Source organism: Muscardinus avellanarius, assembly GCF_963383645.1.
Source record: "Muscardinus avellanarius genome assembly, chromosome: 1".
Lineage (NCBI taxonomy): Eukaryota > Metazoa > Chordata > Mammalia > Rodentia > Gliridae > Muscardinus > Muscardinus avellanarius.
In genome coordinates, this window is record NC_137786.1 from 167,014,050 (window position 1) to 167,038,637 (window position 24,588).

The following is a 24,588-nucleotide window of genomic DNA, read 5'->3' on the forward strand; positions in this document are numbered from 1 at the left end:
CAGGCTTTGAATCTGTGATCCTTCTTTTTCAGCCTCTGGCTCTCTCCAGTTTTTATTTTATTTTATCCTGTAGAACATAGTTTGAGTAGTATTCCTACCACTTTCTACTGGGCACCCAGTCCTTACACTTAAAGCTCTAGTTTCTTATATTTGTGAACAAAAGCCCTCAATAAATGTTGACTCTTTAAAGCTATCTACACTTGGAAAGATAACTATATTACTTTAAAAATAATTAATGTAATTTTTATAATTCAATGTAGATTTGACATGATTTAGAATAGCAATACCTACAGTGTTTTAAAAGTTAAATTCTATTTGAGAAATAGCAAGGTTGGCCCCATAGTCATTGCACAATAATATTTTTTTAAGATCTTATCCTCTTTTCATCTCCCCTTAGGGAAGAAAAAAATATTGGCTTAATGTTGAAGGAATAATCATGATCAGAATGACTCATAAGGGGAATAAATATAGCACCTGGTGATGAGATTTCCCTTTACTAAGAAAGGCCTGGCTGGGTGAGGAGAGTGGGAAGAAGAAACATTTACTCTGCTAAACTTCCAAAGATGGAGTATCCTTTTGTTCATGTCACAATTTTCATCCTGGGTCAAAAATGGAAGGCTTTTTATTGGAAAAAATGCCTTCAGAGCTTCTCATAATTGTTCCTATCTAATGTGTAGTTTTGTTCATTAAATGTGTATAAAAGGAAATGTGTTGGGTTCCACCATAAGAAAAGGAGTGAACAACCAGTTATGGTGGCCCATGCCTGTAATCCCAGTACTTGGGAGACTGAGGCAGGAAGATTGTAGGTTCTTGGCCAGTCTCAGCAACTTGGTGAAAGCTTCAGTAACCTAATGAGACCTATTTCAAAACAACAAGTACAAAGGTCTGGAGATTTAGATATAAAATGTCCTTGAGTTCAATTCCTAATACCAGAAAAAAGGAAGGAAGGAAGGAAGGAAGGAAGGAAAAAAGGAAGGAAGGAAGGGAGGGAGGGGAAAAGAGGGAAAGACATAGGGAAGAATGAAGCAAATATAAGAAAAAATAAAGGGTGAATAGTTGAAATGCTGGAGTCATTCTGTGTAAAGGTGGAGGACAGCCTTCCCATGCCTTTGTAACAGACACCCATTAAGTGGTTTTAGTACTTTTGAAAATAACTTTTCTTCTATTGAAACTCTATTAGTTGAATAATGAATATTTTGAGTATTCTTTGCTTTGAGGCTACCTGATGGTAAAAGAATTTTTCCAACTTTGTACTATGCATTTTTCAGGCAGCAGGTAACAGCTAAATACAGAAGCGGCATCTGACCTCTTAGCAGGTAACTCCTAAAGGGAACTGTAGTGAATTAGAGATCTGCGAATGACTGCTCTTGTATAGAGTAAGGATGAAATTGCTTCCCAAGTACTACATTCACTCCAAAAACACTGTAATGTCCAAATAGCTTGCTGTTTCCACATTTCAGTATTTCAACAGGGATCCTTTTAGTCTTTTCAAAATAGGAGACAAAGCTGAGTAAAAGCAGCAGAAGCTTGCTGCCTTTACTTCCAACTAAAGGCCTGTGTGTTTCTGGGCTGGCCTCTTGCATGGCTACTCACTGCCATCCACTGCACACAGGGCCTATGAATGGCTACAGTGCCACCATGTTTACATATTTCTACCAAAGGACCAAAGATAGAAGAGGGTGAGCATGTGTCTCGAGGGGCCCATCTGTGAGAGTTCCTGCAATGTGAGAAACCAGAATGCAAGTCACAAAGCTAGCAATTTGTTTGAAGATTAGCTTAATTCTAAACATATATACATAATGTGTGTGTGTGTGTGTGTGTGTGTGTGTGTGTGTGTGTTGCAAGGCATTGAACCCAACAGCATTCTATCTTTGAGCTATAATCCTAGTCCTCTTTTTTAATTTTGATACGGGGCTTCACTTGGTTGCTGAGAGTCTTACTATATTGCTGAATCTCTCCTTAAAACTGAGCTCTTCCTGTCTCAGCCTCCCAAGTACTTGGATTATAGTCAAGTATCACCATGCCTGGCTATATGTCAGAAGTACAAAGCCCCTGGATTCAATACTCTGCCACACATACATATTCCCCATATCTTTGCGTACATTTATGATCCAGGAAAATACCTGTAGCTCAGTGAGACCCTAGCATATGACTTCAAAGCCAAAGTAAACTGAAGATGGAAATGGGCAGTTGAATGAATTGCTAAGAATCTCAAGGGCTCCTGCTATCTCTTCATCTATGTCTCTAGCAGGTTCCTCTCACCAAGTTCTAGAAGTCTGCCAACAAGAAAATTCTACCCTAGGGTTTAGAGAAGCTCAAGTTTCCCATACATAGAATTTGCTTGTCACCTTTCCCCTCCTCTGACCCTCTCCTGGTGAGTGACACCTTCTAGGCACTCAGCTGCTCAAGCCAAAAATTTGGGAGTCAATCCAGACATCTCACTCTCCATCAGCTCCTACACTCCATCAGCCAGAGTCCTGTCACAAATGCCTCCATCTGTTCTCCTTTCCACTGACTGGTGTTTCTTTAACTTAGCCCTTCATCATTCCCTGCCTGAATTACATTACAGGAATCACTTAAATGGTGTCTCTTTCTTCCCTCCACCAACCCCATCAATACATCCCAAGTTATGGCTTCTCATTACTTTCTGATGTAGTCCAGCCCCTCAACATAGCAAAACCTTTATGATCTGGCCTGTTCCCACAGCTTCAGCACCATATCCATATCTTACAGATTCGCCTTGCCAATGCCCCCATAGCAATGTATAATCAAGGTTCCACACTGGCCATTCTTTATCATGGTTTTGGACCTTGCAGATATATTTTGTTCTTGGAATGTCTTCTCTCCATTTTCTGAATGGTTAATTACTATTCATTTTTAAGTAAAATTTAATAAAGGAACTGGTGAAAGTTTTTCCCCTTTATCACAAAACCCAGAACATTTTCTGCTGCTTCTCATATAAACATTTGGTGTTATATATTACTGAATTTTGAATGAAAATGGAATTGGCTATTTTTTAAATTTTATATATTAAATAGATTTGTAATTTTCAGTGGTATAATATTATTGTGAGAGTATATCTCTAAAAGTAGAATTTAAATCTACACAGAATATCTAATAGGCATATCATATTTAGAAAAAGGTGCCAAGAATAATATGGCTCATAAAAGTTCCCTTGTTCTTTATTTTCATTGTGCTAGATTAGATGTGACTGCTCTGTGCTTAAAAATGTTCTAGGATCATCTAAATTAAAGAACGTAATCCCTGATTTGCAATTGTTCCTTTCCATCCACCTGCTGGATCCTATATCAGGGAGGGGTTGAATTCCATATCTCTGTCTTTAGTCCTTAATACACTGTCTAGCACATACTATTTAAGAAAAACATTTTCTCTGGATGAATGAGTTTATAGGATAGATGTTTGTCAATAGCCTTTATGGGCAATTGCTATGAGCATACTGATGATGAGTAAGATCTTTGCATAGTACTTAAGGTTTGAACTGACTACTAGAAAATACACACATGTATGCATACACAGACATGAGTATGAATACAAGGCATATATGAAAACTGACAAAAATGCTATGAGCAACAATTATATTAATAATAGTAAACTTCTAAAACATTTTAATGTTAGAGTTAAATTAAACTATGCATACAAATGGATAAGGATACTAAAATCTATATAGATTATTTTTTAACATTTTCAGAAGTACATTATCCAATAAATAATTCATGAATTTAACCTTTTCACCTCTTACTTGCACAATTTTCCCGTCCTATATCGTGTGTACTCCATCTTTGTGCTCTTGGGATCCCTTCTGCCTGGATTGTCTTTAGGTTTTAACAGACCTTAGGGAGCATCTGCAGTATACAACACTGAGAGCTCCGTGCTTCCCTCAACACTTCGTTTCAATGTCATACTCTCCTTTTCTGCCTGGAAAATCTTTCATCTCCTCTAGGAAAAAATTCTTGCTTCCTAGAGGCAGAATTTGCCAGTTACTCTTCTACAAACTTTTGGGACTTTATAAACATCAGTTTCCACTAAGACAGAGATGGCAAATATAATTTCTTCATTCTTCTAATAGAGTAGACTTGGCCCAAAAAACAGTAACCATAAAAGAAAAGGGAATTGTAGGACATAGAGGAAAGATATGTGCTATTAATAGGAAGATTGGAAAGTGTGAAGGAGAAGATCTAATAAGTTTTTAGAGAGGGATGGGAGTAGGTTTCACTGAGAAACTGACATCTGAGACAAAGATTTGAAGAAGGAGGGAGGGGACTTCTGTGAGAAGTGATTCCTTCTCACAGGAATTATTTCCTCTGCTAGGTAGAAGAAACAATCAGTGTAAAGGTCTTGGACAAGATGTGTGTGATAATTTATCCCCAAGAGTCTAATTGGTCTGGAGTGGGACCTAGTATAGGTATTTTAAAAGGTTTTTCTGTTGGAGGATTCTAATGTTGAACCAGAGTTGAGAAATTGTATGCCTGATGTGTGGTAACAATAATAATCTCAAGTCTCAAGAAGCCTATTCTCTGTGGGAGAGGAACACACAAACACTGAGTTCTTCTATCTACCACGGAAACCGTGACAAAGAACTTGTATTTAGAATATTGTGGGAGGACTTAATCTACTTTCCCAAGCCTGGAAACTGGGGGATAGTGTAAAGCTTTCTGGTAAGATTCATGTCTTAACTAAGTTTGATGACTAGGAGGTAACTAAGAAAAAAGTGATCGGGCGAAGCCTGGAGAGTATGCCATTGCTCACGGGAGGTGGGGAGAGGGACCATGCACAATCTGAAGGAATTATAAGGAATTTGATAGTAATAAACTAGAGAGCTGCAGGAGGTGAAATTAGCAAAGTAGGGGAGGATAAGATCTCAGAGAAGTTTGTATGAAATACTAAGGAGCTCGAGGAGGAGCTCAGACTCCCCCACCCCTTTGCATTTATGGAATGTTGAAATGTTTCAGAAGTCAGTGGTAAGAGCTGGTTCGCTCAAATGGCTAAGTTCAGTGGCAATGATAGAAAATGGATGTGAAAAGAATCCAGCTTTGAGTACGTTGGCCAATTATCAGCATCTAAGGATAGTCCACCAGAGAACTGATACTGGTTTTAGCCAACGAAGTATCAATGGAGTTGGTGTGGGAAGGAGAAACTTCAGGCACATTGACAATGCATACTTAGATGAAATTGTGATTAGCTGATGGAGACTGGAAGTACAAGCATCTGGAAGAGTCCAGAAATGCCCAGATCTCTGACTTGGACAATCTGCACATGGTGACTTGAGTCACTGAAATAATGGACAAAATACATGAGCACATTTCAGGGAAAGATGGCTACACATGGCCATGAATGAGGTGCAAATAGAAACTGAGATGATGACTATCCGGCAGAGTATAAAACACCACTGATTTCTCTGCCTTCTACTATAGTACCTTGTATGGTAAAGTACATGGTAACTGGAAATATTTTAGATGGATTCATAAATGTTAACATTTCCCTCTCATCATTACAATGTTCAAAGGTCAGTCAAAGATTTTAGGGAACTTTGGATTGTCTCTTAAGTTTTGTATGAAATATGAAACTCTTATTCATATGAAAGACTAGATAAAAATCTAGAATGTACTTAGATAAATTTTGATCCAAAAGGGGAGGGCTTAAACAGATAAACATTGAAATGGTTTTGCATTTCTGGAAGGAAGTTGACATTTATCTGAGCATGATTGTGCATGCATGTAATCCCAGTATCTGGAAGGCTGAGATAGGAGAATTACAAGTCTGAAGACAGCTTCAGAAATGTAAGTGAGATTGTCAGCAATCTAGCCAGACCCTGTTTAAAAAGAAGTAAAAAAATGCCTGGGGTATAGATTATAGTTAGACTGTTCCTGGGTTCAATCCTTAGTGGCACAAAATATAAAATGGGAATTTAGATTTTCTTTACTTATGGAAAATATTAGCTTAGGGAAAAATACATGCCATATAACATTATTTCCAAGATGTAAATTCCACAGCTATTAAAGTTTAGATATTTTTCTCTTCCCCTTGCTAAGGAAAATCAGTTTTTGGAATATCTTCCTTTTTCTAAATCCTGATAGCTTTGTAAGTCTGTCAGCTACTCAGCTTCACCCAATGCACCACACAGGGAGTGGGAGCAGTGAGTCATGGAGGAAAGTTGAATGGGAGAGAGGAAACATCTGAGGTCCTGGATCTATCACTACTGACTTGCTGTGTGACTCTGAGCCAGCTTCATCCCTCCCTGGCCCTTACTTGCTTTGCTGTGAGATAAAGGAGTCAGTTGAATGGTTGATCAAGTGCCTTCCAGACGATCACATTCTGAGTCTCTCCACACAGCTGCCTTTAAGAAGTCTTCATAACTCTCAGTTGCTCATAAGGAGCTTTCTGAGTGACTCAGACTTTGCCAGACTGGAGCGTGAAGATGAACTATTATTGCAGGCTAACATTTTCACTAAGCAGAAATGCTAGAAAATAAATGGGCAGCATCCTTAGAACACCCGCATTCACGGGAAACTTTTTCTCCCAGCAGCATCTGGGTTTCCTCTGATGCAGTAGAGACCGAACATTTGCTTTTATGTTCAGGACACTCCTCCTATTCCAAGAGGATTTCTGTAATCCTAGTGGTGTTTGGCCCTTTTTCTGAATGGCTACAAGGAGGAAGGATATTATAAATATATGTGGTTAAGGTAGAATCATTTTTCTCCTCACTGGTACGTGAAGTATAACATCGAGATTTGCCAGCCCATTTTCATGTGAGTAGTGCATTTTTTGGGGGAATCCCATTTTCTTCAAGAAGCCATAAGGCTTGGTACAATGATTTCTAAATATTAGTCCTGTATGTTCAGTGATCATAGATTTTGCCATATATCACCTTGAATTTAATGCTACAAATGAAAAAGCAAAGCTGGGCATGTTGGCACATGCTTGCAATCCCAGTACTTGGGAGACTGAGACAGGAGAATAATAGGTTCGAGTCCAGCCTCTGCAGTTGAGTGAGACCCTCAGTAACTTAGTGAAACCCTGTTTCAAAATAAAAAATAAAATAGGGGCTGGGAGTGTAGCTCAGAGTTAGGAGTGTTCCTGGGTTTATTTCCCAGTACCAGAAAGAACAAAAATAGGAAGAAAGAAAGAAAGAAAGAAAGAAAGAAAGAAAGAAAGAAAGAAAGAAAGAAAGAAGAACAATATCACTACTTAGTAGGTAATGGAAAATATTTAATGGTTTAATATTAGTTAAAATTAAAATAAAATATTTTTATTCACTTCAAAACTTATCTCACACATCTGTGGATCACTTATTATAGGTTGTATCACCATGGCAGAGTGGTTAGACTGCAGGTATTTTTATCAGTTAACTATTGCTTTCCCATAAAATCGTAATGGCCATTTATTTAGCTGACACACTCATATCACATTGTAAGATATCATTCCACCCGCTGGCCCATAAGTTAACCTGTACTGTTTTTTTGATATTGGGGAAAAAAATAAAAGACTCCTGGATAAGAAGCAAAGAGCTTCATTACGTATGGCACAGGTCACAGCATGAAAGTTGGCCTGTTGGTGTTGGTTGCTCTTGGTTCCCAAGTCCATAGGGAGAAAGGCAGAGGGGTCCAGGTGAATGCTGTCCACAGAGTAGTTTTGTGTGACAACCATGGATCACAAATTGAGAGACTCACTTGTTGTTGTTTTATAGCAAGCCTTCTCCTCATCCTGGAGAGAAATAATATTATTTTATTCTTAAACATTGCTTACTCCCAATACAACCCTGAGAAATGGATTGGCCACTTCAGGCAGAGAGTGTTCAGAGCCTTGCACTCTGCATCCCTTGGGTAACAGGCAAGAGCTCTCAGGGCTCCTGAAGAATTACATCGTCAGTATTCCAAGGGGCTTGGACTGGGCTTAGCTGGATGGGTTCTGCTGATCATGGCAGGGCTGATCTAGCTAGAGGCTGATGGACCTGAAGATTCTTGGCTAAGATAGTCTATCTCTGCTTCACAAAGTCTCCAGATGGCTAGCTCAAGCTTGTTCACATGGCTCTACTGACAGCAGTCCCAAAGAGGGAGTAGCAAGGCCCCCTGAGCTGTAGGCACCAGCTGCCAACCCCTCCCATCACTTTTACCTCATTTCATTGGCCAAAGTGGTTCATGAATCAGCATATTTTTAAGGGATTGATAATAGCCCCACTTCCTGAAAGAAGGTTCCATAAAAGGTTGTGACCATTTTTGTGATGGATCACAACATCTGAGTAAAAAAAAATATGGATTTTAATCTAGACCCTATTAATCTATCAGAACCTCAAGGACTTTCTGTGTAAAATGAGCATAGAACCATTTGCCTTGTAGAGTTGGGAGTAGAATCTGAAAAGAAGCAAAAGAAATATACCAAGAGTTATGACTGATACATTAAGTCTACAAAAAATAAATGTCATTATTAAATCATCAATGTTCACATTTTTCTGTAACCGGCAAGGGTCTGTCATGCCTTCCATGCTTGTTTTCTATCTGTTCCCTTAAGTTGTGAGTGTGTTTGGAAACGGGCTTTTTATCCACCCTGTGCCTCCACCACTCATTCAATTGTTCTGAATCTATTCTATTAACTAACTGGAACTTGGAGGCATTTTATGTCTCCAGGTTGCCTTTCCTGAAGCTGCGTAGGAGAAATGTGATGCTGGCCCATGATTTGGGGAAAAGTTTCTGAGAACATACAAGCAGGAAAATGCACACTTAAACAGGTATTAAAATGAATAGGAAGTGAGAGGGAGACATAATGAGCCACCAACAGGAACACACGGTGGCCATCAGACCTGACCTGTGTCTCTTCGTAAGCAGCAGCTCATTTTAAGAGTTCTGTGGGGATGCTGTTGTGTGAAATATATGTACTACTGTCTTAACTTTCTTCTTTTTTGTGTGTGGTACTGGAGATAAAACCCAGGTGCATTCTACCTCCGAGCAACACTGCCAGCCCTATTTTGTATTCTTTATTTTGAAACAGGGTCTCACTGAGTTGCAAAGGGCCTCACTAAGTAGCTGAGGCTGTCCATGAACTGCGATCCTCCTGTCTCAGCCCCCCAAATGCTGGGATTACAAGCATGCGCCACCAAGCTCGGCTTTAACTATCTTTTACATTCAAAAAGTGAAAAAGGTGAAAGAGGGATTTGAGGAAGAGAAGTAAGAGGAGAAAGGAACAGGAGAAAAGGAGCTAGAGGTGGAGACAGCTGAAAATAAAGATAAAGGGGAAGATGATTAAGACTAACAATAAAAAGAAAAAGAAGAATGGAAGAAAGAAGAAGAAAAAGAGGTATATGCAGGAGGAGGAAGGGAGGAAGAGAATAAGTGAAAGAGCACACACCTGTATTCTGAGTACTTGGGAGGCTGAGACAGGAGGCTCACAGGTTCAAGACCTGCCTCAGCCACTTAGCAAGAATCTCAACAGCCTAGATACTGCCACAGAACCCTGTTTCAAAACAAAAAAATAAAGAGCTGGGGTGTAGCTCAGAGGTGGATGCCCCTGGTTTTAAACCCCAATATGACAAAAAAAAAAAGGATAAGTAGAAGAGGAAGAAGAAGGAGAATAAAATGATTGTCCAAAGTAAGGGATTAAATACCTGTAAGCCCAAACCTTACATTTATGATAAAGTACTGTATTTTATCCTTTTTTTTTTTTTTTTACACGTGGCTTTATAGCACGGGCCAGGATGGCCAGGAGGAACACAAAACTGAACTATTTGAAATGTTCATAAATGTGCACCGCCCCATCTCACTATTGCATAGAAGTGTTAGCTACTCTCTAATTTTAGCCCATATCTTTTTAAATGTCAAAAGACAGATTTTTCTCCAACCCCCTTGCCGAGTCCTCAAGCTTTGACTCATGAGAATAACTTTACTCTATGAAGAAATTGGCAGAAAAGAATTGAATAAGATGCAGAGGGAAAATTCTGACAAGTTAATTTTAAGACATTTTTCTAGTCCAGTATCTGTCTAGCCAAGTAGGAAGCAAAACATATTTTCTAAACTGAGATGATCAGGAGAAGAGGAATAGTGAGAGGAAGATATCCTTAGAGACAAGAATGATAGAAGTCAAGATACTGCTGCCTATCACAGGGCTCAGGGTTGGCCCAGGCTCTAGAAACTGACCAGTGTTGTATTTAGAATGTTCAGTAACAATATATGGTACTTACTGTATTGTATCTATGTGGTACTTACTGGGTGCCAAGAAGTACTTACTGTGCGCTACCTACTATGTGTCAGGCACTGAAAAACATAGTTCATGAAGACATACTGTTATCCTGTCTCCTAAGGATCACATAGTTTAGGCCAGATGTGGTGGTGTTGCATGCCTGTAATCCCAGTACTTGGGAGGCTGAGACAGGAGGATCACAGAGCAATGCGGTGCGACTCTCAGTAACCTAGTGAGATCCTGTTCCAAACGACAACAAAATTAAAAGGTCTGGCAGTATACCTGGGAGGTAGAATGATCCTGGGTTTAGTCTCCAGTACTACAAAAATGAACGAATGAATAAATAAATATATCTCATAATTTAGCTAGGAGAGAAAGATACAGGAACAAATTAGTGCAATTAAATGACCAGATCTAAGTCAGAAGCATACATCACGGGCTATAGGTGACACAGGTGAGGTACCTAGCCTCTGACAGGGATTAATCCTGCAGTAGAAAATCCATGAGTCAAATAGTGAATAATTAGGAATAAATCAGATAAAGAAGTGAGCAAGCAGCAATATAAGAAGACCGAAAAGTGCAAGAGGAGCAGGGGGTGCCATGTTGGTGTCAGTAATTAGGTATATTTGGAGTCTGGAAAGCTAGGTGAGGCTACTAGTTATAGATGGTCTTATGTAGCATAATGTAGAACCCATCTTTGTTCAAAATATATAGATTTAAAGTTCATAATAAATTTTTCAACCATTAATTATGTGAAGCTGCTTCCTCTCCTATATTCAGGAATCTACCCCTTTCTTCACCGTCCCACCTCACCAACATGTGAGTTAAGAACACAAATCTCCACAGAAGTGCTTGCTTACAATTAAGTACTTCTGTTCAATGTCACACAGTCCTCACTATCTGCTCCAAATCTGGGGTAAGCAACAGAGACTGTCTTTGCCCAGACCTCAGTCCCCACTACACTGAACCACTGACCAGTGCTCCTTCCCTACACTCTGTAGCTTCTTGAGATTTTGTATATATATATTCTGTATATATATATATATATATATATATATATATATATATATATATATATAGTATATATACTTTTATATATAAAATCTTCTTGAGATTTTTGTATATATACTTGAGGTTTTGTATATACACTCTGCAGATTCTTGGGATTGTGTATATATAGAAGAAATGTATTAGTTGGGCATGATGGTGCTTTCTTGTGATCTTAGTACTTGGGTGGCCGAGGTAGGAGGATTGCATGCTCGAAACCTCTCTCAGCGATTGAGCTAGACTCTTAGCAACTTGGTGAGACCCTGATGTACTTAAACAAATAAATCAAAGTCAATCACTAAATCAAGCATTGGATTGAGGGGGCAGGGAATGGGATGGGGATTGGATAAAGGCTAATTGGACGATGTGTGCTTGTATATCCTCACAAGTCTTGTATTCCATTGAGATGTTTGACAACAATGCACCAATAAATATATATTAAATAAAAAAGAAGAGAAAAAATTATAAAATAATAAAATAGAGCAACGGATGTAGCACAGAGGTAGAATACCTATGGGTTCAATCCCCAGTATAGCCAAAATAAATAAATTAATTAATAAGACAGGCATGGTGACACATGCTTGTAATTCCAGTACTTGGGAGGCTGAAACAGGAGGATTGCAGGTTTGCAGCCAACCTCAGCTACCTAGTGAGGTCCTCTGCAACTTGCTGAGATCATGTGTCAAAATAAAGAATAAAAAAATCTAGGGCTGGGGGGGGGGTATAGCTAAGGAGGTAGAATGTCCCTGTGTTCTATCTTCAGTACCAAAAAATAAAAAAAGAAAAGAAAGAAAAATAAATAAAATAAGAAGCCTCTTGACATACTCTAAGCATCATAAACATAATCATCCACAGACAAGTTACTCCATACTTCCCCCTCTGCCTTTCCTCGGTCTATCATTTCCACCCTTTCACTAGCATGTGTCTCGGTTCAGGGCTTCCAATTCTACCTCGCAGCAAGACTTTCACCTTGCCTCATCTTCTGAGGTGAAATCAGCTTTTCAGCTGTAGTAAGCATGCCTGTGGAAATGTGTCACTGCTGTTTTCCCCTCACCCGCAAGGATTTTCTATGTTTTCCATCGCAGCCGTAGCTCTGGCGTTTCAGCCTTTGAGCAACATCTGAGTCTCCACCAGCTGTGTTTTGCATTGTCCTCATTTTGTATAATTAAGAAAAACAGGAAGCCAATCACTTAAGTAAAGCTGACCCTCTTCATTCTGCAAACCCGAGAAAGGCCTGCATCAGGGCTTTTTATAGTACAGATTTTACAAGATTGATCCTGCAATCCACTTGAAAGTGGAACAAGGTTAGAGGGATAGTGACGACACGGTGGCCTTCCTCTTGACTACGGGCAGCTGCGCTTTTCTGAAACCACACAGTTTCGTTTAAACACACTGCTCTTATACAATCAGTTATCACTTGGCTTGTCACACTGCGACAGAGGCGTTCCTCTGACCTTTTTTACACCAACTCAAGTCTTGGGACGGGGAGGCTTTTGACCTTCATATTGTAATATAACCTGTATCCGGCTTTTTACCAGTAGGTCCTATGCTTGCAGATAGACAAACACAGCTGTGTGGCAAATCACCAGGTAGGTCAGAGAGGGAAAGAGAGAGAGGAAGAATTTATCTTCTGGGAAAAAGGGGGAAAAAATGACCTCAATTTATATAGATCCTTGGGAATGAGATTCTAAGGAAGCCTCAGGCTGCTATTTGATTTTACTAGATTAAAACCAATAGTATATATCTGAGGGGGGAAAACTCTCTGTTTCTATTTGACTTGAATTTCATTTTCTTAGGCTTAAGAGAAATAGGTACCTCATCATTTCTAATTTCACATAGTAATAGGGGTCAGCTGTATTTGATTCACTTAAATATTTACGCAATAGGTCATATTTCCTGATCATTATGATTGGTATCGGAGATGTGGAGATTTTTTAACATGTAGCCCTTGTCTTCAAGTTTATATACTTGTAGGGGAAGCTGATGTTATAGTAAAAGATAATTCGCAGAAATATGTTATCTTATCTGAATCCTAGTCTCATAAGTACCTGTTATGATTAAAACTATTTTCTACTCCTGTGATCCCAGTACTTGAAAGGCTGAGATAGGAGCATTACAGGGTTGAGACCAGCCTCAGAAACATAAAGAGACTCTCAGCAACCTAGTAAGATCCTGTTTCAAGAGAAAAAAAAATAACAAAAAAAAAATGGGGGGTATAGCTTGGAGATAGAATGCCCCTGGACTCAATCCCCAGCACCAAAACAATCTCCTATCTAAGTTTAAGTTAGACCATTAATGCTTGCCAAGGGACTATTCCAAGAAAATATTTCAATGGGAAGAGAAATCAGTTATTCAACACATTGAGCACCTAGGAGAATTTAGGAATTGTGCTGTTTTTCTAGGGCTTAGAAACCTTTTCTCCGGGGCAAATGCAGGGCTATGTGTGCCTCACAGAAGTAGCTTTTAGTAGACACTTTTTTGCTCCACTAATTTTTTTTTAATCAAACCTTTAAGAGGTAGGAATTTTTATTCCTATGTGCAAGTAAAAACTGACTCTGATATTAAATAATCCCATTGGTATTATATAGCAAATATTCAATATATCGAAATATAATCCCTATGCTTTAAGCTCATAGAGTCATTTGATGAATATTTTGAGTTCATGGTGCTAAGAACTATTTTATACATTAGATGCCTCTGTTAACACCTATGTATGTGGGTAGCGTGAACACTCATATGTTCTTTTAATTATATATCAAAAAGAAAAAATAGTTTTGTTTTAGAATTTGAAGATTAGAAGGAGATGCTTTAAAATAGAGTGAGAAAAACATTAAGAAGGAAGAATCTCAGGAAAAACATTGAATGTGGCTAAATCCACAAATGGTGATATGGAGAAGTTGGATAATCTATCTCTAGGGGTTTTTACAAATAATAATACAATTTTTATGCTTCACAAAATGTTATATGAAATGATTACCTTTAGAAATCATTTCAACTCTTAAAATCACCCCATTGCTCTGTGATGTTAACACTAAATTGAACTGAATCTGTAAACACACCCAGGAAAAATGAGTCATGGCCTGGTTTGGTGACTCTAGTTCAGGTAGCTGACACCAGATGGCATTAGCCAGGCACTCTCCATTGGTTTTTGAAAAAACTCATTACATTGTACTCTTAAGAGGGACCCTAGATTATATTTACTCCAAACTATTTTATAGTGCTAGGAACTTGAGACCCATAACCATTGATTCAACATAGTTCTGTGAGAACAACTTTTATTAAATAAAAATCTATCTAAATATTAATTAAATCACATTTTGTGCAGAACAAAAATGAAACAGAAGTGCCATTTAAGGTGATATTTAAAACAAGGGATATTTTAAGATTATCAAAGTGTTCTTTTTCTATCATTTCCCAACCCAACCCACCCTCCTCCAATCTCATCAGAGAAAGGAACAATATGCCCTGGAGTGGGGCTCTTTTAGAGGTCCCAAGTCTTTAGGGACATTTTCAGTTTCATCAGTGACTCTGCAGATACAGACCCCTGAGATAGACTCTGATCCAAATCCCTGTATCTCGGTGATGAGGGAACTTTAGCCAGCCTCTTACTCTGTTCTCAACATTTATCCCTCTAGGACAGGCATGAAGGGGTAACTCATTCCCGTAAACATATCCAAGATTTTATAAACTTCCCAAATACTGCAGGGATGAGGAACACTACAACCACCTGTTATTGTCACAGCACCAGTTAGAGTCTCTCACAGTAGTTCTAGCTCAAAACAAATAGGCTGTACTTTAATGTAGCTGCATTAGATGCAGTTTGACTATTTCTTCCTCTAAGCTGACACAACAGAATGCAAGTGAGATGATGAATAGTAATAACTGAGCTGCATCTCACAATGAGTGCAACACACCAGTGCAACGCCACAACACAACAGAGAACCGCGGTTTAGCCCAGTCTTCTAAACATTTTCCCATGAGGGATCTGTCTACTTAAGAAGAAAAAGTACTTTATCTGAGGCCACACAGTTTCTTATAGGCAGAGCTGGGACCCATGTTTGACTGCCACTCTTACTATTCTAGTAATTGTTTGGCTGTATAGATTATTCTTTCTGGAACTAAGCACCAGCTCTGCTGGAGTTGCAAGAACAAGTTTGATATGGGGCTCTGCCATTTCATTGCTTTGCCTGAGATGCAGTCAGCATCTGAAGCAGCTGGGCCACCTTTCCCTTTGCTAGGACACATTGTTTGGCATTTCCATTGGGCTCCCAGATCTGTTATTTGTACCAGAATGCCAGGTTCTGGAGAAAAGCATGATTTCTTCCAACTCAGTTGCCCAATGTTTAAAGGTCATTCAGTCTTTGCTTTCTACTCGTTACGTTAAAAAGAGTCCCCCTCTCAAAAAAAAAAATGTGCCAGGGCTTTAAAATTTGAAATTTATGGTAAACAAAAAAATCCCAATACAATGTAGAGTGTTCCCTGAAAACATAGGCATGTCAGCTGTAGATGTAGAGTCATTCATTCATTCTCTGACCATTGCGTTTTTGAATAGTTTAGTATCTGATGGGGCTGAAAAGTGCATAGGTACCAGTTGGAGTCTTCCTTTGTGTGCTTATTCAGCGTTATTACTCAGAGCTGGTCATGTGTTAGGCACAAAGAATGCAGCCTGGAATTTAGTGGACTTTTAAAGGAATGTTAACCAGGAAAAACTTATCTAAATGGAGTTGAATCATAGATTAAGAAAATATTGGCGTGGGGATACATGCTGATACAGGAGGATTACAGGTTTGAGGACAGCCTCAACAACTTAATGAGACTTTCAGTAACCTAGAAGAATCCTGTTTCAAATAATATATATATATATATATATATATATATATATATATATATATATAGAGAGAGAGAGAGAGAGAGAGAGAATTAGGGGTGTAGCTCAGAGGTAGAATGTCCCTGGATTCAATCCCCAGTATCACACAAACACACACACACACACACACACACACACACACACACACAGTTGGATATTTAGTTCTTCTAAAAATACATTTTAAGTATTTTTTCATCCTTATTATACTATTTATGAAGTACATCTACTATGCTAGTTATATGGAGGAATATCAAGAAGTGTAAAACAAGACTGATTTTCCAAAATTGGTTGGAAGGCAGGGCACATATATTTCCTTGATGGTCATTTATATAACTGACATGAGCAGTCCCAGAATTAATGGCATAATTGTCAAGATAACTATTATCATAAGCACTGAGTGACAAAATGCAGAGGGAGAAGTCAGCTTCAGATGAGGCAAATTCCAAAGAAAGCAGCCTGGAGGCCTTAGGAGTAGCTGGATTCTCCCTCTGAAGCCAAGTATGTGGGCCAAATACGAAGAAGGAAGAAAATATACCCAATATTTATTTCATTTTCATCTTACATTCACCACTGATGTAGATGCTAGTATGAGGCAGAGAGAGAAGCAGTGATAGGAAGAGCTTGCATTAGTTTTAGAGATCTGGATGGAGATCCTCTTTGGAGACCTCACAGTTCAGGCTGTGACAGTACTAAGCCTGAGAGAGTCCTCCGTAGTCAGGGGATAGAGGGAAAGGATGTCCTAGAGTTCCTTTTGGCGCCAGGGCCACTATTTCTACTATATGTTTCTTAATATTACAAACATGTAATTTTTAAAAGTAAATTTTGTCCCATTAAGACTAGTACAAATCAAGATGGAGAAACAAGTACAAGGCTAATCATCCAAGTGGATTCTCTTTGGCTGGAACACTGTTGTTCTTTGATTTGACATCTGTAGTTTTCATTAATGGTTAGAAAGTTAAATAATGTACATTTAAACATTTTAAAAGTAATGTGTTGTGTACCAGGTACAGGTTCTCTTCCACCTGCTTATTTATGCCTTTCAAATATTTTCTCAGCATTTCAAATGGAATACTATCTGTATTATACAATATGTGTGACTTTCTTGCTATAGACTATAAGAGCAAATTTTATTTCACTCAGTGATGATTCAATAAATATTTATTGAGGGTCCATAAATGTCAAGCACTGAGCTTGCTGAATGCAGTGGCTATAAAAACAAAACAAAATAGCCTCCTTCTTCATGAAGACTAATGCCGTGGGGAAATTAGACTTAAAGGTAGATCAATTGTTATTTCAAAATATTAGAATTTAAACCAAGAGCTTTGGAAAGCACAGAAGAGGGAACATTGGCTTACAGGAAGAAGGTTTTATAAATAAGGTGACATTTATCTTGAGTTTTTAAAAGAAAGATGGGAAATGTCATCCCTCAGCCTCTCATCAGCCAATTGATGACATACGTTTTGTGTCACCTGCATTATGAAATACATAGTATTAGGTGCCCTCATCTGTGACAGAGGCCTATTTGATTCTTACTTGTAAAAGTAAGAAATAATGCATAGCAATCAGAATAGATGCTCTGTAAAGAGAAGCTGCCATATATATTGTCACTGAGACCTACTCAACTACATGTCTCAATACTTCCTGTATGCAAGACAAATCCCCAGTATACTTTTTCCTCATAGAGTGTGTTGTGGTTGCAATTAAGTACTCATTTGTGCATTTAATATCTGCTTCTCCTATGAGACTATAAACTCTGTGAATAAGGGAATGAAATTTGTTTTGGATATTGTATCCTTACCCGAGTGCCTAGCTCATTATAAATACCAAATTAATACATTTGAAAGAATATATAATGGCAAGAAGACACTCACAAGCTATATTCTTTCACCAAGAAAATACATCAAGTCATATTTTTAAAATGTGAGCACTCTAACTCCAGAATATCAATTTATTAACTTTCCTTCACAGAAAAGATAGGAACCCAGACTTTCAGAAACAGTAGCTACACCATATGGAACTCAAGTCCAGCATATTCCCCATTTTTCATGCCTCAATTAATCCTCCATTATCCTCTTCCATAAATTATCCTCAAAGCAGGTAGTCAAGATAAAGTAATCCTATGGCTTTTTATCTGGTGCTTTCTTTACAGATATAGATTTATTTTATTTTTTCTACAGCCCAGACATTTTTACAAGACCCCTCTCTTTCCTCAACTAGTCTGTCATGTGTCATGGAAAGTGTGTTAGAGGAGCCCTGTCAGATCCCCTGAGACTTCATTACTTTCCAAAGCAATGATGAAGCATTATTCTGAATAAAATTAAATTCTACTTCTTCCAATTAACAGCAGATGATGAAAGTGCCTGCCAATTTTGTTGCCTTTCAGCTGGGTGTTTTTCTCTTGCCTGGTCATTTGTAAAATGTGAGCCCTCCTAATGGGGACCTAGTTAGTCACTTGAATTAATGAGTTTCAGCTGAATTAATAGTGCCTAGCACACTGTGGGCATTCAATAATAGTCAACAGCAATTTATATGCTGACTTAAGTTGGTCCATTTGAGGATGTAGGCTAAAATCAATATGATGTGGCTCTCCTACCAGATCTGACTTAAAGAGAATGATCAAGTCTCCAAATTTGGGACCCAGATTTTATACAGTTCTATAGTTGATACTCCCTGAAAGAGTCTGCAGAAACTGTTGAGCTAAATTTCTTCCTCTGGTTTTCCAGCAAGTATACAAGATGTTTCCTATTATTAAGATAACATCTTTTGAGTGGTTGGTTTTCCTCCTACAAGAGGATCTGGCCCAGAGTAGGTCTTTATCAACATATAGTTGAAAAGAAGTATAGGGACCATGTCACAAGAAACATGACAGGTCATAGCCCATTTACCTGCACTTTGTAGGCACTCAATAATTGCTGATTTAACTATTTAAATAAAGTTAATGAAACATCTGGCATAAGTTAACTTTGAGAAGAAGTTTTCTGGGTCTAAACCCAAGAAGATAAAGTACCAAAAAAAAAAGTCAAGAAAGAGTTACATTTTCATAAGACTTCAGAGGTGACATTAGCAAATTGAGATTATGGAGTAACATATGGTGCCTACAGTCTTATGGCACATATTTGCATGTTGAAGCTTTTAATTAGAAGGAATTACAATTCCACAGAGATCCTCAGAGCTGTGGACTGAGAGCTTTAAAAACAAATCAATATTATGTATTTGTTAAATTATAGCCTTTGTGGGAAATCAATAACATGTTTGCTGAGAAAAATATTTGATGTGTCAACTGAGTTATAGAAACTTCTCATGCCAAAGGCTAAGCCCAGTGATTTATTTAAGCATGTTCATTAAGTGACCTACTTTATTATATTAGTATATTATACTGATGTACGTGTGCCAACTTCCCCCCGGGTCTCTAATTGTTTCCTGAGCTCTGCTATCTCCCTGGCTTCCCTTGGCTTTGTTTCTCATGGGAAGAAGCAGCATCTTCTATTTCTTGTTAACTAACTTGGTGTTTATTTACTTTTAAATGATTTGGCTTATAATGACAACAGCAATAATAAAAGTTCTAACAGTGTATGTTAATGACTGCATATGCTGATGGGAAGTATACATAGCTCAATAATAAACTATTTCCCCTCCTACAATAGTCATTCAGCAAGCTAGTTGCTATTCACTGAGCTGCCCAGCACAGTGCAAGCACTAGGACAGAGTCGAAGAAAATTCTGTCATGATTCCTCTTGGTAAGCAATGAACATTTGGGGAGGAAGAATTGAAAATATAAACATGTCATTAAAATGGTAACATAAAATTGGGAGACTCAGAAAGTCGTTGCTAACTCCTGACACTGAAATCTTTGGAAGGATTGTATTGAAACTGAGACTCAAAATCTGAGTTTCGACTGAAAAGGCACAAAAGCGAAAGATTTTAGTAAGTTGACTTGACCAAGTCATGAAAGTGTGAACATCTAGGAACAAAACTCTGGGAGGAATTCGGTTTGGCTGGACCAAGCTCTGAGAGCTGAAATGAGCAGAGAATGAGAAAAAAGTGGTGTGTGTGTGTGTGTGTGTGTGTGTGTGTGTGTGTGTGTGTGTGTGAAGTGGAGAAAAAAAATGAAACTAGAAATGCAGGTTCGAGGCACTTTGAAGAATGACTTGACTGTTAGAATAATGAGTCTATAATGTGCACTATAATTAAAGGCAAATAAGGATGCTAGCAGATCACTAACAGGCTCAGAGTTTTATTTTTAAGAGAGGAGAGGAGAGGAGAGGAGAGGAGAGGAGAGGAGAGGAGAGGAGAGGAGAGGAGAGGAGAGGAGAGGAGAGGAGAGGAGAGGAGAGGAGAGGAAGAGAGAGAGAGAGAGAGAGAGAGAGGGCGCCTGCCTCTAAGTATTATCTTATAGAAGGAAGAACTTGGTGGACACTAATTTGTTACAATTTTTAAAGAAAGAAGCATGTGTGTGGCATTCATAAAGCATCTACTGAGGAGTAAGATCTTGCTTTATAAACTTTCTAAGAACAGTCAAGTACATTCAACCTCATGTTGAGGTTTTCATTGAGAAAGCTTAGCTCGCCCTCTTGTGGCTAAAGGCAGATCCTGCACAGAAGGGCTGTTTAAGAATTTACAACCCCAAAACAGAAAGTCAACTGAACAAAGTATTTGTTCAAGTTTATCACAGTGTTTGAAGTAAACAAGAAGATGAAATATTACAGTTATTATTAATATTAATTATTACAAAATCCAACTCTGGCAATTATCTTTGACTCCTTTATTTTCTTCACCCCTCACATAAAACATCTATTGACAAACATCTATTGATTTAATTTAAGCTCTATTGATTTAATTTTCTACCTTGATATTTAGTCAGGCTAAAAGTGTTTGCCTTGACAGTTCCTAATTTTATTCAAAACAATGAATAACCGCTGGTCTCATATATTTCTGAGAGAATGTAAATTGGTACATTTCTGATGACATACAGTGAAGCAGTTTTTTCTAGTAAAATTAAAGTTGTATATAGACTATGAAATTCCATTCCAAGGCAAATGACTAATGAGAGGCTCACATATGTATGCCAAGAGACTAAAAAAAATGTGATAGTAGCATCACTGGTTTTGTTATTCCAGAAGGGTAAACAATAGAAATCACCCAAATGGCCTTTAGGGAAAAAAAAGGGGGGGGGGTATATGTGGCTCTAGTATACTATATAATGACATGCTGTATGAAAATTAAAAGTAATGGACCACACTTGAACCAGTAAATGTGCATGACTTTCATAATATAATGTAGAAATATAGCCATATAGGCATAATTTGATAAAGCTTACATAAAGTTCCAAAAGAAGGCAAATGGGGGGAACATGCCTATAATCTCAGTACTTGGGAGGCTGAGACAGGAAGATCTGAGATTTGAGGTCAGCCTCAGCAATTTAGCAAGACCCTGTTTCAAATAAAAATAAAAAGGGCAGGTGATGTATTTTAGAGATAGAATGCTTCTGGATTCACTTTCCAGTACCCTCCCCCCTAAAAAAAAAAAAAATTAAAAAAAGTTCTAAAACAGAAAACATGTAAACAATTTTTGTAAGCTATTATACCAGTCAAGGTCTTACCACAAAAACAGAAGGTGTTGTGTGTGTGTGTGTGTGTGTGTGTGTGTGTGTGTGTAGATATTTATGTTAAGGAATAATTTGTTTGTGGGGCTGACAAATCTGAAATCCACAAGGCAGACCAGCAGGCTAGCATTTCTTAGGCAGGAGCTGGCACAGAAATACCCAGGTGGAACTCATTCTTTCTCACAGAAAGTTCAGATATTTTCTTAAAATATTTCTACTGGTTGAATGAGGCCCACTGGATTTTCCTATGATAATTTCCTTTCTCTGATTCTGATTGTAGATTTCAACCACAATTACAAAAATCTTTTTCAGAAGCACCTATTTTTAAATATTCAAGTCGTCTGGTTTAACCAAATGACACATAAAATTTTGAGTCCACACATAAAATGTGTCAGCCACAGGTATATATACCTATATAGTAAGACCTTTGAAAGAAGCAGATACTTATACATAAAATATGCAGCCTCTGAGGAGAAGTAGATATTACTGGGGATGATTACCCAGGGGTTTTCATTCTGTTGAGAATACTTATTTTTTCTCAGAACAGTGGCAATTAGGGTAGGATTTGTTCTATTATACTTTATAGCTAGTATATAAAATATAAATATATTATGTGCATGAATAATTTCATAGATAATTTTATTTTTGTTTTTTTATTTTTTATTTTTGGTGGTGGTACTGGGGTTCCTGGAAATCCTTCTACCTCCGGGCTACACTCCCAGACCTATTTTTATATTTTTATTTGGAAACAGGGTCTCTTAAGCCAGCGAGGCTGGCTTCGAACCTGCGCGATCCTCCTGTCTCCGCCTCCCAAGCATGGGGATTACAAGCGTGCGCCACCATGCCTGGCTATAGAGAATTTTAAACATAATTTTTTATCATAATATGAACTGTTTCTTTTAGAATATACTGGTTCTCCCTGTGTAATCTGGGAACCTGGAGGGTCTCTTTCTTCTACCCTCATGTGTTTTAACCATTTAGGACTATTGTTGTGACCCCAAAATAGAAACATGAGTTTGGAAGAAAATTTGTAAATCATTGTTAGACCAGGCGCTTCAGGTTTATTGAAAACAACTAGAGAAGTCTGGCGTGGTGGCGTTTACTTGTAATCCCAGCATTCAGGAGGTTGAGACTGGAGGATCATGATTCACAGATAGCCTCAGCTAATTAGTGAGGCCCTCTGCAACTTAGACCCTATTTCAAAAGAAAGAATTAAAAAAAAATTAGGGCAGGAGGTGTAGCTCAGAGGTTGAATGTCCCTGGGTTCCAACCCCAAACCCATTAAAAAAAATAAAATAAAAACTAGGGATGTAGGGAGCTGGGCATGGCGCTTCATGCCTGTAATTTTAAGAGGCTGTAGTTAGGAGGCTGAGACAGGAGAATCGCAGGATTAAAACCAATCTATGGCAACCTAGCGAGATACTGTTTCAAAATTAAAAAAAAAAAAAACATCTGGGAGTGTAGCTCAGTGGTAGGGCACCCTTTGTTTCAGTGAACACACACACACACACACACACACACACACACACACACACTCCTAAAAGACCATTTGCAATGAGTGAGTAACACAGTGTCCAGACAGACTGAGATAGAGAGGGGGGCAAGGGCCTGGGGACCAGATACACCCTTCCAGTGTATGCCCCACTTTGACCTAGTTCCCCCATCCAGGCCCTGCAGTTCCCACCACCTCGCAATAGTCCACTCAATTGTGCACTCACCAAGGGAGTAATCCATTGGTAAAATGAGCGAACTCGTGATCCGATCGCTTCCCAAAACCTGGTCTTTGAGCATTGCTGCATTGGGGATCAAGCCTTCAACACAGGGGACAGGGATGTTTCATATTCATACTCTGACACTGGGCCCAGAGTATCTCTCCTGCCTCCTAGTCACTTCACTCGCTCCTTTTTAAATTTTTATTGGTGCATTGTAGTCATACATCTTAATGGTGCAGATATACATGCATACATCACCCAATTAGCCCTTACACAATCCACTCACTCCTCAGAAAACTCTATCAGGACCTGACTGGAATCCACCAGTCTCCCAACCCACAGACTTTCACATTTGCTCCTTTTTTTTACTTAAAATATTTTTCTTCCCACTCTTTGCATAAGAAATTCTTGCATTCTTCACAATTCAGCTCACCCAGGGCTGACTGCTTCAGAAAGCCTTTCTGACCTCCACTAATGTACATGCTAATTTCTTTGTGTTTTCTGGGAGCGTCTTCTCATTTCCTTGACAGTTTGTGATTATTTCATTTAATTGTTAATTGAGTTTCCTCTGTCAGCTCCACTAGAAGAAAAGCTTCAGAAGAAAGAATGTTTTCTTTCTTATGTACTTTTGAATGCCAGCAGCTAGTATTCCTGCAAACCTAGAGACCTTTCTGCTCTCAAGGTTGAGCAAGTCCTGCTTAAAGGGTGAGCAACTACTTTTAGGCTACAGAGTGGCACATTTTGAAAGCTTTATTGTGACTGTTCAATTTATATGTGTGTGTGTGATAGTGGAGATTGAACCCAGGGGTATTCTGTCTTTACACTCCTGAACCTTTTTATTTTCAAACAAAGAGGCATGCCACTGCCTCAAACCTGCTATCCTCCTGTATCAGCTTTCCCTAAACGCTAAGATTACAGATGTGTGCCACCATATCTAGTTGTGATTCTTAATTTTATATATCAAGAAGAAACATTGATTGAATGTATAATGAAGAAGGCAGGAAGGGTAAAGAAGAAAATATAGCACAAAATTAGCAATGCAGCCATGAGCTAAATGTATCAGGATGTGTCCTAGGAAGGGCAGAAGTTGTTAGCGGATTTTAGAGTTACAATTTCTGTAATGAATAAGAAATGCGTGCTAAATTATCTTATGAGCCTTGCCATGTCTCCTA

The 24,588-nt window shown here is 38.4% G+C and overlaps 1 protein-coding gene across 11 annotated transcripts in view; it reads left to right on the top strand.

Annotated features, from left to right (window-relative positions):
• The window catches only part of DLG2 (discs large MAGUK scaffold protein 2), a gene marked incomplete at both ends in the record, with an annotated part of 2,113,672 nt that overhangs the window by 981,963 nt on the left and 1,107,121 nt on the right, over window positions 1-24,588 (top strand). The window lies entirely within an intron of this gene.